General features: G+C 50.1%; 1 long non-coding RNA gene across 1 annotated transcript in view; it reads left to right on the top strand.

Moving 5' to 3' along the window:
* The window catches only part of LOC131998867 (uncharacterized), a 37063-nt gene extending 27009 nt beyond the window's left edge, over positions 1-10054 (top strand). Inside the window, exons 3-4 of the long non-coding RNA XR_009398901.1 lie at positions 8619-8810; positions 9321-10054. This is a non-coding gene — a long non-coding RNA (uncharacterized LOC131998867). The remainder of the gene's footprint in view (positions 1-8618; positions 8811-9320) is intronic.
* The last annotated feature ends 2281 nt before the right edge of the window (positions 10055-12335 follow it).

Raw genomic sequence — 12335 nt, 5'->3', positions numbered from 1 at the left:
TACTGATTTCTCTTATTGATAGTTTCTTTCACTGCATGGTTTGTAATTTTGATTGGGAACTCATCTTCACTGGGAGTTGTTTTTGTTAATGGGATATTGTGAGCCCTACTTTGTGAAAATGTTCTTACAGAGTACTTTGGGGCTTGCTTCTTTCAGGGTATTAAGTTCTGGGCTAATTTGTACATTAACTTTTGGTGCAAGAGTCCTGGGGCCAGGGATGGAGTGAGAGGAGTCCACCTCTCTTCCATGGGGGTCAGGCCCAGAACTTCCACCTTTCACAGCAACTTTTCTCTCATCCAAGCCCAGGATGCTGAAAAAGTGTTGTTGCTCCTTATGCAGGCCAGGTTGGTAGAATTTTCCCAGCCTCCTTTTTCCCTGACTAGGGCTCTTTTTTAAGGTTCCAAGCCTTAAAAGGATAAGTTCAGGGAGATGAATTCCAGCTCTCCTGCCTCAAACAGCCTAGGGCTATCTCCAGTCTTTGAAAGGACCTTAGAACTCCAGGCTCCAGGCCTGAGAGCCTTTGCCTAGTCAAAACCCCATGAATCTTAGGCGGAGTTCCCATTCCTTACCCTGGATTTGAGTTTGTGCATTATCTCTGGAATCTGAGGATTTTCTTTTCTTTCTTTTGAGCTCAGCTGTGTTGTCTCATGTTCTACGCAGCATATGGTAGCAAGGGAAAAGAAAACTGAAATAGGTCAATCTGACATGTTGCCAAAAGGATTCTGACACATTGATCTATGTATTGTCCAAGTAATATTAGTCTCCCCCACTAGACCCGCCGTAAAGTTGGTGAGGCAGGGACTGTGTTGGCTTTCACTCCCCAAAACAGCTGAGCATATGGGGAGAGCTCAATAAATATTTTTGTAAATGATGGAATGAAGAAACTCTCTCTGGGGAGATTAGCATCTAATTCATAGGATTGCTGGGAGAACTTAGCAAGAGAGGGTATGTCAGATGCTTGGTATCTGGTAGGAGCACAGAGATGGCATCTATTATAATAATCATGTCTCTTAAGGCAGAGGCTCGACCATGGTGGTTTCCCTATAATTCAGCTCCTAACTCTCAGCTCAGACATTAGTTCTGGCCTAGTGGGGCAGACAGGTTTTGTGGGTCCGGCCTCCTGATCCTTCCTCAGAGGACAAAAATCAGCCCTTCCTGCCAGAACAGCATCTTAGTTTTAACCTGAGTGCCAATGCCTGGATATGAATTGGGGAGACTCATATCACCACCACATTTTGATTGATCCTGTCCTATCTAGGGATCCCTGACTGTGCCATTACCAATGACCCCTCCTGTGGCCAGGATTTTTCTCTAGAAATCTTCTTTTTTTTTTTTTTTTATATGACAGACAGAGATCACAAGCAGGCAGAGAGGCAGGCAGAGAGAGAGGAGGAAGCAGGCTCCCTGCTGAGCAGAGAGCTGGATGCTTCCAGGACCCTGGCTATCATGACCTGAGCTGAAGGCAGAGGCTTTAACCCACTGAACCACCCAGGCACCCTAGAAATCTTCATTTTTGAGAGGTTTGTGGAGGAAAAATGAATGTAATAGGTAATCATTGATCTATTTTTGCATCTTAATTAATCAAAGGCATTTTACTGCCAGGGCTTCCAATCAGTAAGAGGTGAGATAATTTTAGCCCAAAGCAAGGAAACAACATTTCAATCAGGCTGTGCAGCTTTTTTTTTTTTTTTTGAGGGGGTGGGTGAATGCATGGGGCACCGTCCTTCTCCATTCCTAACCCAGGGATTTGAAGACTCCAAATGAGAAAGTCCTGTCCTGGGGGGACCCCCTAGTAATAGCAATGCCTCACACATCAGACCTAAGGAAGACACAAAGAACCTTCTAAGATGGGACCCAGGGGCAACTTTAGAAGCATTAAAATAATCCCAAGAAACTAGTTGGCAATAGTGTGAGGCGAGAGTGGGACTGACAAACGGCACATTTGGACTCATGCAGTCTCAGGAGGAAGATTTTTTTTTTATTATTTCTTTTTAAAGATTTTATTTATTTATTTGACAGACAGAGATCACAAGTAGGCAGAGAGGCAGGCAGAGAGAGAGGAGGAAGCAGGCTCCCCACCGAGCAGAGAGCCCGATGTGGGGCTCGATCCAGGACCCTGGGATCACAACCTGAGCCGAAGGCAGAGGCTTTAATCCGCTGAGCCACCCAGGCGCCCCTCAGGAGGAAGATTTAAATGTATGTGTGGGGAGAGGGTGGGTAACATCTTCTTGAGCGTGTTGGAAGGTGTACTCAATCGATGAGGTTATGAGCTAGGGACTATTAATAATAATACATATTAAATTCCTATTACATATCAGGCACCCTATTTAACTTGATGTAATTCCTCAAAACCCACCTGTGAGGTTGGCACTGCCCCCCCTTTTTAAAGATTTTATTTATTTATTTGACAGAGAGATATAGCTAGAGAGGGAACACAAGCAAGGGTAGTGGGAGAGGGAGAAGCAGGCTTCCTGATGAGCAGGGAGCCCAGTTCCAGGGAGCCTTGATTCTAGGACCCTGGGATTATGACCTGAGCTGAAAGCAGACGCTTAACAACTGAGCCACTCAGGAGCCCCGATACTGCCTGCCATTTTAGAAATGAGGAAGCTGAGTCAGAGAAGCCTTAAGGAACTTGCCCAAGGTCATGTGGCTAGTAGGTCAAGAGCCACTTGTCTGACCCCCAAACCAGTCTCCAGCCACTGGAGACCTGGCTCTCCTGTGCATGAGAAATGAGCGAGCATCGAGTACTGGGTCTCTGTTTTGGCTGCCGGTTGGACTCTCTTGGGGAGCTTTAAGAAATATTGATGCCTGGATCCTACAGCTATGGATTTTTCTTTAATGGAGCATGGGGACTTTTAAAGGTTCCCCAGCTGGAGGTGGTTCTAACATGCAGCCAAGGCTGAGTGCCCTTGGCTTTGCGGATACGGTGCCCACCACCTGACCACCCCCAGGATTAAGAAACAGGGCAGAGAAGTCCCGGCCAAGCTCAAAATCCAAGGTTGGTAACGGGCTGGCCGGGAGCCAAACTGGGAACTAGACACCAGTAATGATAGCATGATGTCAATAACAGCAACAGACAATACTTTGATCCTGATGTATTGAGCTGTACAGGTGCTCTAGCCACGCTCACAACAAGGTGAGGAGGTAGGTACAACAATAAATTTCTCCAGTTTGTAGCTGAGGATGCTGAGGCACAGACAGCTTAAGTGCAGGGTCACTCAGCTAGGCTGGGTTGGGCTGCTGACCCCTGGCTTCTCTACATCGCCTCTCTAGCCGAAGGCCACTCTCAGCTTTGCAGACCCTGCACCCCCCACCCCACCCCTGGCCCAGAAGTCTTGTGCCAAGGACAGCCCTCTGGTACCTGATAGGCTGGGGGCCTGCTCTGCCCAGGAGAGGTGGGGTGGGGAAGGGGGAATCCTGTCCCCCCACCCTTAATGGGTCTCCCAGTCTGGTAGGGGAGTAAGGGCAGAATCCCTAGGGTCTTAGAGCAGACAGAGCGAGCCAGTATGTTGCATGTTGAGGGCTCTTGGACACAGAGGACTTGAGGGGGTTGGGGCTGCTCCCAACTCCCCAGCTGATGGAGGGATCCTAACCCCAGGACGGCAAGCATCCAAGATCCCTCTAACCCTCAGGGTTAAACGTCAGAGTCTGGCTCCCTGGACTCTCTTTATGGCCCCCACAAAGCATCTAGACAGAGACAGAACAGTAGTTAAGACACTTGTTGTACAGGGCCAGACCTTCAACGCTGTGGACACTGCTTCCGCTCCCATAACAGGTCCTCCCCGCAGGTTTGGGGTGGGGGTTGGGGCAGGAAACCACCTGAGCCAGTCTGGCACTGCTAGGAGCCCCTCGCCCACAGCCATTTCCTCCCCCTACCCTGCACTTCATCACCAGAGCCTGGTGAGGCTGTCCAGCCGCTTCCCGAGCTCTGACTGTTCATGGTGAATGGAAACTCTGAGAGGACCATGTCTCCCTGCATTTCCCCAGCAACCAACAAGGGCCTGGCACAGGGCTTCTTCAGAAATGCTCGCCAGGCAGAATTGTTCTCGGCTGGCGGCGCGGCCCGGTGACTCAGCCCATCCGGAGAGATGCCCTTGGACCAGGGCCTCCAGGCCAGTCAACCCCTGTTAGCCAGACTGGAGTCAGTGGTTCCCTGGCCCAGGCACCCGGGGAAGGCGGGGTGGTGTCCACGGGGGGCGCCGTGGGTGTGGGAGCCAAGGGCATTCAGGTCCCAAGGCCCAGGGTGCCCCAGACTGTCCAAATCAAGGTCTCGTGGCAGAGGCCCAGGCAGACGTGTGGCTTACACAGTCCCTTCTGGTGTCGCCTGAGGGTCTTTGTGTGACAAGACAGGAGTGTTAGCTTACAATACAGCCTCCGGGCGTGGGCCCCAAACCAGATGAATCTATGCCTCTGACCCATCCCTGAGGGATTCCTTTTTTCTTATTTTCTTATGATTTTATTTGCACAGTAAGGTGTAGGAATTTCTGAAGGATGCCAGGGAGAGGAAGAAGCAGGCCTGGCCCCCAGGGCTACCTGGTGGAGGTGGGGGGAGACCCTGGGGGCATGAGGACGCAAGTCTGTGGAGGGGGGCTGGGTGGGGGCTTCTTGCAGGAGGCAGAGCCACATTCCTCTCATTCCCTAAGAATGAATTTCTGGAGCACCTGAGGGGCTCAGCCGCCTGAGTCTAACTCTTGAGCTCAGCTCAGATCTAGATCTCAGGGCTGTGAATTCAAGCACCCTGTTCGGTCCAATGATGGGTGTGGAGCCTACATTAAAAAAAAAAAAAAAAAAATCTTTTTTTAATTTGTGTGAGAAAGCACGCAAGAGAGAGCTAGAGAGAGTGTGGTCGGGGAGGAGAGGGAGAAGCAGACTCCCCACTGAGCAGGGAGCCTGAGAGGGACTCCAATCCCAGGACCCAGGGATCTTGACCTGAGCTGAAGGCAGATGATTAACTGATGGAGCCACCCAGGCATCCCAAAACAATGAATTTCTAAGAGTAGAATTTCAAGGATGGTAAACTAAGAGGCAAGAGGAGCTTTCACTTACTTCTCCATCCATCCATCCATCCATCCATCCATCCATCCATCCATCCATTTCTTTGCTTCCTCTAATGCGCTCCTGGGGCTAATCAGCTTGCCCTAGCACAGCCTCCAAGATAGGCTTCTCTAACCTCCCAGCCTGGCTGAAGAGACCCATACGAGAACTCACACCAACCCCCAGGGAAGCTGCATGCCAGACAGAAAAGGCCTGTTGGAGGGCGGGGTGACTTTGAGTCCCAGGAGAGCTCCGAGAACCCCTGCTCCTAGCCCACAGATCTGACCCAGCTGTTCCTGGGCCTGCGGCGCCCCAGGACCAGGAATGAAAGAGACCAGGATCTAAATGGCCCCCAGGGCTGGCTGAGGGATCCCTGGGAGGCTGACCCCAGGGGGCAGCAGCTGTGGCTCCAGTGACCACGGGACCATCTCGGGAACGGACTCTGGCTTCTATTCCAGAAGTGGCTCTGGGGCAGACTTGTGGTCTTTTAGGTGCATTAGCCTGAGCCGAGGCCCCTTTCTCATAGCATGAGTCCAGTCAACACAGGCTCACGCATTCAGTCAACACTTGCTAGGAGCCAGGCACCTTGCTTGGTTCTGCAAGTCAGCCCTGAATGACGCCAACAAAGCCGGGCTCTAGTGGAGAAGGAGGGGAACAGACACCAAACTGCGAACACGTCAGTACAGAACCTAATCAGGTCAGTGGTATCAGGAAGAAAGATGAAGCGAGATAAGGGGAGAGGGAGTGGTTGGGGTGGAAAGGTGAGCTCTTTCGGCTCCTGGGCGGGGGAAGCCTTGGAAGGCAGTGAGCAGAGGCCTGAGGGAAAGGAATGGAGCTCGCAGATTGGATGGAGGGAAGGGGGGAAGGAACCCGTCGGTATGGAGGTTCTGCTCCCAGAAGGAGCTTGAGGCATGACAAGGAGGTCAGCATGGCTACCGTGCAGGGAAGGAGAGTGTGGTGGCAAACGGGGGGGCAGAGGTAGGCAGGGCTGCATCTCTGCGACCCACGGGGCCCCACTTTTTCTGTGCGTCGTGACGGGAGGCCACAGGTTGGCTTGGGAGGAGCGAGGAACGAGGGATTTGAAAGCTGCCGACTCTCGGGGAAGTTGAGACAGGAGGATTCGATGCTGGGATGGAGGCAGGTGTGAGGAAAAGGGAGGAGGCAAGGCGGGTTCCTAGGTTTGCCTCCTGAGTTTCCAAGTCCCCAGTGCTGGCGAGGGGAAGTTAAGAATTCTGCTGGGGACCCATGACGCTTGAGGTGTCCAACTGTGGAGACTCTGGCTTGTGGCTGGGGATGGGAGGCTGTGAGGCTGGATCTGGGGTGGGGTCGGGGCTGGCTTACAGGTGGGGCTGACAGGTGGAGCTGACAGCCCTGGGAGAGATGGGACCCCTGGAGAAACTGAGAAGGGAGAAGCAGCCAAGTGAGCACCGAGCCCCAGGCCTCTACCACGGAGGTCCGCCAGAGGAGGCCGAACCAGCCCAGGTAGACCTGACAAGAGGAGCTGGACAAGAAAGATGAAACCAGAGGGCAAGGCGAGGTGACCAAGTGAAGGCACACTGGCAGGAAAGGGGCCGGCTGACCTGGCACCCAGACTGCTCACGGGTGAGAACACTTAGACCCGCTTGCTGGAGGCCGCGGGTGACGTGGACAAGAGAGCCTCAGCGGGGTGATGGGGACTGAGGCCTCGGAAGAGTGGGTGCAGGCATGCGTGGGACAGCGGGACACCCAGGTGCAAGGGAAGACAAATGTCCCTGAAGGGCGTTTGCTACGCAAGGGAACAGGGAAATGGAGCCAGAGATTAGCCAGTGGGACCTGCAGGGTGAAGAAGGTCGCGGGCCCCGATGACCTTGCTGAGAACTTTCAGAGCTGCAGAAGTAGACGCGGACTGTCAGTCGGGAGGCCGGCATGTGGTCCCGGAGACTGGAAGGAAAGACATAAGGAAGGAGAAATATGCAGGCAGTTCTGAAGGGGATGGAGGGCCTCTGCCAAGACTAAAAAGTCTCTGACTTTTAGCAAACAAGGGGAAAGATGCTTAAATAGCCAAGAGCAGAGCTGAGATGGAGACGGGTGGAGAAGGGCCCCAAGATAAAGGGGGAGCTCTACTTAGAGCCCTTTTGCCCCAGGCTCCATAGGCCTGGGTGGGTCCTAAGAGCTGGCCAGGCTGGGATCCCGCACGGGATGGGACATCAGCAAACAGCCAGCCTCACAGCCCAGGATTTTCTTACTACTTAGATGAGGCATTGGCTTAAGAAGCCATCGGCTCTGCTTGGGGGCCTGATGACACAAAGGGGCTAATAGACCTCTGTGTCTATTAGCAAGAAGGGAGACCTCTGTGTCTACAGCAAGAAGGGAGAGGCTCTTCTTGCTGTCTCCCCATTCCCAGAGGGCTTCCTCCACCCACACTAGTGAAATAATGAGGATGCATTTTTACCTCTAGAACCTGGGTGAACCAGTTAGGATGAGGATGCCTTAAACCAATGTAACAGTGATGTTCGCAACTCAAAGTATGGTCCCTGAACCTACAGCTTCGACATTAACTGGGGTCTTGCTAAAAATATAGAAGCTCAGACCTACTGAATCAGTCTTAGTTTAATGAATTCCCAGGTGATTTGTAAGCACATAAATACTGGCTTATGCAGCTGGGTCTCAAATTAGCTGTACGTTGGAATCACCAGATTTTTAAAAATATTGGTGCCTGAGTACCACCCCACCTTCCGCAGACCTCCGAGAAATGCTGATTTTACCGGTAGGGGCTGTGGCTTGGGCATCAGGAATCTTAAAAGCTTCCCAGGTGATTCCAACATGCTAATTTAACCACAAACTCTGAAAACCACTAACTGGAACTGTAAAGAAATTTATTTTAGGAGTTAGATTCCAGGGTTCCTCCAGGGTGGGTTCAGCAACCCCCCTGATGTAAATGAGGACAAACCATTATTAGAGGGCTTTTTGATCCTTAGGCTGGTCACCTCATGATTGCAAAATGGCTGCCATAGCTCCTGGAATCATTCACCCACAGGACAGGGGTCAAAGTTGGGAATGAGGTGCAGGGCCCATATGATGAGTTTGGTTTTGGGCTTCTCTTCTCTTGTCAAACAGGGAAAAAACATTCTTAGGTCCTTGTATAGATGTCCCCTTGGTTCTCATCGGCAAAGACAGGTCACGCTTAGCTGCTGGGGAGACTGGGAAAGTGAATTTTGGGGTTTTTCACTGTCCATCGCAGGAAGCAGAAAATGGAGAAGAGGGCTGGAAAGGCTCCCGGGTTTGCCAGAAAAGGCACATCTGAAATACAAAGGCACAGGTGGCAAGCTTAATGCTTAACACATGAAATAACTGAGTCATTAGTTAACCCCCTCCCCACCCCTAAGCAAGAAGCCACTCCCTGACTCCCCCAAATGGGAATGTTCTCAGAGGCTTCTGGAGACCCCGCCCACTTGGCCCAGTTTATGTTTTGGTGGAAACTCTTAATATTTCCATTGTCTGACTTGAGAGTGTTGAAATTATTCATCTTAATTAAGTGTTGCCTAGGTGTTATTTTGACAGAGACTCTCACCCATTGAATTTTCTTTACCTCTTCTTTGTTTTAGAAGCCAAGAAGGAAAACGTGTTAGTGGGAGGGCAACTTTCCTGCCTGCAGCATCTGTATCTGAAAGATTGCTGGAAGAAATGACAGTCAGGTTGGCCCCAGGCTGGCCTGCCTTCCCACTCAGCTAGTCTTTTAGAGTCTTGAAAGGCAATGAGAACTCTTTCTTTGCAGAAGTAGCTGCCAGGGTTCCAAGGTAAGTCAAATAACATCCCTCACCAAAGTAGACCAGGGGCTGGTTTCACGAGGGGATCTTTATCCTCTGGACTAAAAAGTGCATTCCTAATGTGTACCAGGAGGTTTTTGTGAGGAGAGGGAGCAAACAAGTCTAGACAGGTGACCATGAGCAGCCTCTCAGGGTGGCATTTGACCTGAGACTTTATTTTTTTTTTTTTGAGCTGAGACTTGAATGGACATCCAACCATAAGCCAGTCTGGGTAAACAGAGTCCCAGAGGAAACCACAGGGGGAAAAGACTCGTGTGGGGATGAATTTGGCCATTTCTAGGAAAGATGGAAGCCTGGGAGGTCTGGAGTGACAGGACCAAAGGTATAGATATTTTTTTAAAAGATTTTATTTATTTATTTATTTGAGAGAAAGAAATACAAAGAGCAGGGAGAGGGGCAGAGGGAGACAGAGAGAAGGAATCTTTTTTTTTTAATTTTTTAAATTTCTTAATAAACATATAATATATTTTTTATCCCCAGGGGGCAGAGAGGAAATCTTAAGCAGATTGCACACATGCCCAGCACAGAGCCCCACGCAGGGCTTGGTCTCATGACCAAGGGGATGCTCAACAGACTGAACTATCTTTGGCTTCCTGTTACAGATGTTTTTAAAATGACTTTTGATACACACACATATGTGTATATGGCTGGCTTGTTTTCCAGAATGAACATATAGAGTTCACGGGTCCAGGTGCTAACAGTTGTTATTCCTGGGGTGTGGGATGTAGAGGTTGACATGATGAGAAAGGGGGCTTTAAAGTTTCCATCTTCTGCATGATTTGAATTTTGGCTAAATATTTTGGTATATATCATTTGTAAAACTTAAAGTGACCTAATGTTTTAGAACATTGGTCATAAGCAAGGTGGTAGATAGAGTGTTTTATTATTCTAAATATTATATATGTGTTATATAAATTCTGTTATTAGTATGAAATATTTCATACCAAAAACTTGATTTTTATAAAGTGTATTAATTTATACACCACCAGGTGGTTCTGAATATGAAAGTTTCCTTACATACACACAAAGATTGATGATTATTCCTTTTTAATAGTTTTGCTTCTTTATTCAGGTTTAGGCTCTGATTCGCTCTAAGCCACTTTATACTCTTGTAGGTTTCAGTTTTTTGTCAAATGGGAAGAAAGATCTGACTAACCTCTCAATTCCCTAATAGAATTGTTCAGAAAATTAAATAAAATGGTAAATGAAAGGCACTCTGTAGATTTTTATTTTTAAAAAATATTTATTCATACATTCATTCATTCAAGGGGGAAGGAGCAGAGGGAGAGGGAAAGAGAGAGAATCTTCTTTTCTTTTTAAGATTTTATTTGAGAGAGAGCATGTGCGTGTGTGCACGCGCATGAAGAGGGGAGGGGCAGAGGGACAAGCAGACTCCCTGTTGAGCAAGGAGCCCAACGTAGGGTTTGATCCCAGGATCCTGAGATCATGACCTGAGACAAAAGCAAGAGTCAGATGCCCAATGACCAAACCATCCAGGCACCTCTCTGCAGACTTTTAAACGCAGTAGAACAGAATGGAGGAGGAAAGAGAATTAGGAAGGAATTTTCACTGGGAATGAACTCCCCCTTTAATCACATCTCACCAAAGCCAGCGGCTTCTCAGTGCAGCCTTCCTGGACTCTCCCATTCACCCTGATCTCTCCATTCTTTTAATTCTGTCTGGAATGTTCTTGGCTACACAATATGACACTTCAGTGGTTTTGTATGCGTTGACAATGACCTCCCCCAAAGAAGGGCCCCAAGAAGGCACCAAGTCCTGATGGTGGGATCTGAGGCATTAGGGAGGAGGTAGAGAGGAGATGATTTAAGGGGAAAAGGTGATCTTTTTTTTTTTTTTAATATTTTATTTATTTATTTGACAGAGATCTCAAGTAGGCAGAAAGGCAGGCAGAGAGAGAGGGGGCGGAAGCAGGCTCCCTGCTGAGCAGAGAGCCCAACGAGGAGCTTGATACCAGCATCCTGGGATCATGACCTGAGCTGAAGGCAGAGGCTTTAACCCATTGAGCCACCCAGGCTCCCCGAAAAGGTGATCTTTTACAGAGACTTTTACGTGTTGGGAAGAGCTTCAGATTAGGCTGTGGAAGAACTGAGTTCTAGTCTGAGTATTTCAGGGACGAGCTCTGAGCATGTCAAGTCTTTTCACCTCCCTCCTTTCGGTTTTCTTGAGCTGTGGGGCAGTTTACGTTTTCGTTCTGCCATTTACTACCTGCGAGTCGTGAAACGTCCCTGTGGTCCACGTGCTCTAGGGTTCCCCACTCTCTGGGCCTCCTCCTCTCCCAGGAGTGCGAAGATGCAGCTCGCTGGCGGCTGGGTGGGGCCATGGGACTAGATCATTTCCAGGCGGAGTGAACCCCGTGGGCCTGGTTCTCCAGGCTCCCTCCTGCCCTGCCCCAGTGATTGTGGAAGGAGTCCTGGCGTGGACACGGTGTGCGGAAGGGTCAAGGCCACTGAGATCGCTGAGTCACTGCACGGAGAGCTACTATGAAAGTGGGAAATGGACTTGAGCTACATAAAACCACTGAGATTCCCGGGACCGTCTGTTACCTCGGCGCAGCCGAGACTGGCCTCATGAACCGAGCCTCAGTTTCCCCTCCTCTGGAGTAAGGACACTCGGTTTACATGGTTGCGGTGAAGACTGAATGAGAGAGAGAGAATGGGTGTCAGATTTGGTGCTCAGTGTCGGCTCACGGAAAGAGCTCACTACACGTTTGCCCCTTGCCCTCCCTTAGCAAGATGCTCATTCTTGGCAAAGGCAGGGAGGCTACCTGACCGGCCCTTCCTGTGGACCCCTGGGGCGTGACAATGAGGTCAGTAGCTCCCCAGGGAAGGAGGCACATAATCGTTATTAAGCAGCAGTTCTTCTGAGTTCCGTCTGTCCACACTTCTGTGCCTTCCATGTACATCCCGGGCAGGAGTTTGGGGTTGTTGAGCAACTGGGACTGAGGGCTTCTGCCGTCCACTTTCCACTTGAAACAAGCCTTGGCAGCTGCGCCTTCTCCCTTCCTTGGCCCCTAGCTGCCTCTGTCCTGTGGGAGGGGACCGTGGGAGTGGGGGTGGGGGAGGGGAGGGAGCCCTCCGCATTTACTGTGAACCGTCCCCTTGGCGCCATGAAACAGGGAAGAAAGATTTGGGACTATGGGCATCCAGTAGTAGGGCCCTCGCGCCTCACTTCATCTATGCCTTGACTCTAGTCACAACAACAGAAGATAAATAAATAAATAAATAAAGTGAAAACAGACCTGAGCTGCAAGTGCCTTTTTTTTTTTTTTTTTTTTAAAGAGGAAGGTTTAATGAAATGGTGATGCATGGAACAGAACATGAGCCTGAGAGTTCAATGGAGAGAACCCCCCACCCCCCCACCCCCCAGGGAAAGCACCCTTCCCTTGTGAATGATGGCAGGGTCTGTGGGAGGCACAGCTCTGTGTGGGGATTCCTGCAACCAGGCCCATACATACGTTCAGGTGCCTCAAGACAG

The sequence above is a fragment of the Mustela nigripes genome, chromosome 13 (genome assembly GCF_022355385.1).
Source record: "Mustela nigripes isolate SB6536 chromosome 13, MUSNIG.SB6536, whole genome shotgun sequence".
NCBI classification, from domain to species: Eukaryota; Metazoa; Chordata; class Mammalia; order Carnivora; family Mustelidae; genus Mustela; species Mustela nigripes.
Note: the sequence above shows the minus strand (reverse complement) of the source record. Positions and strands in the feature narration are given on the sequence as shown.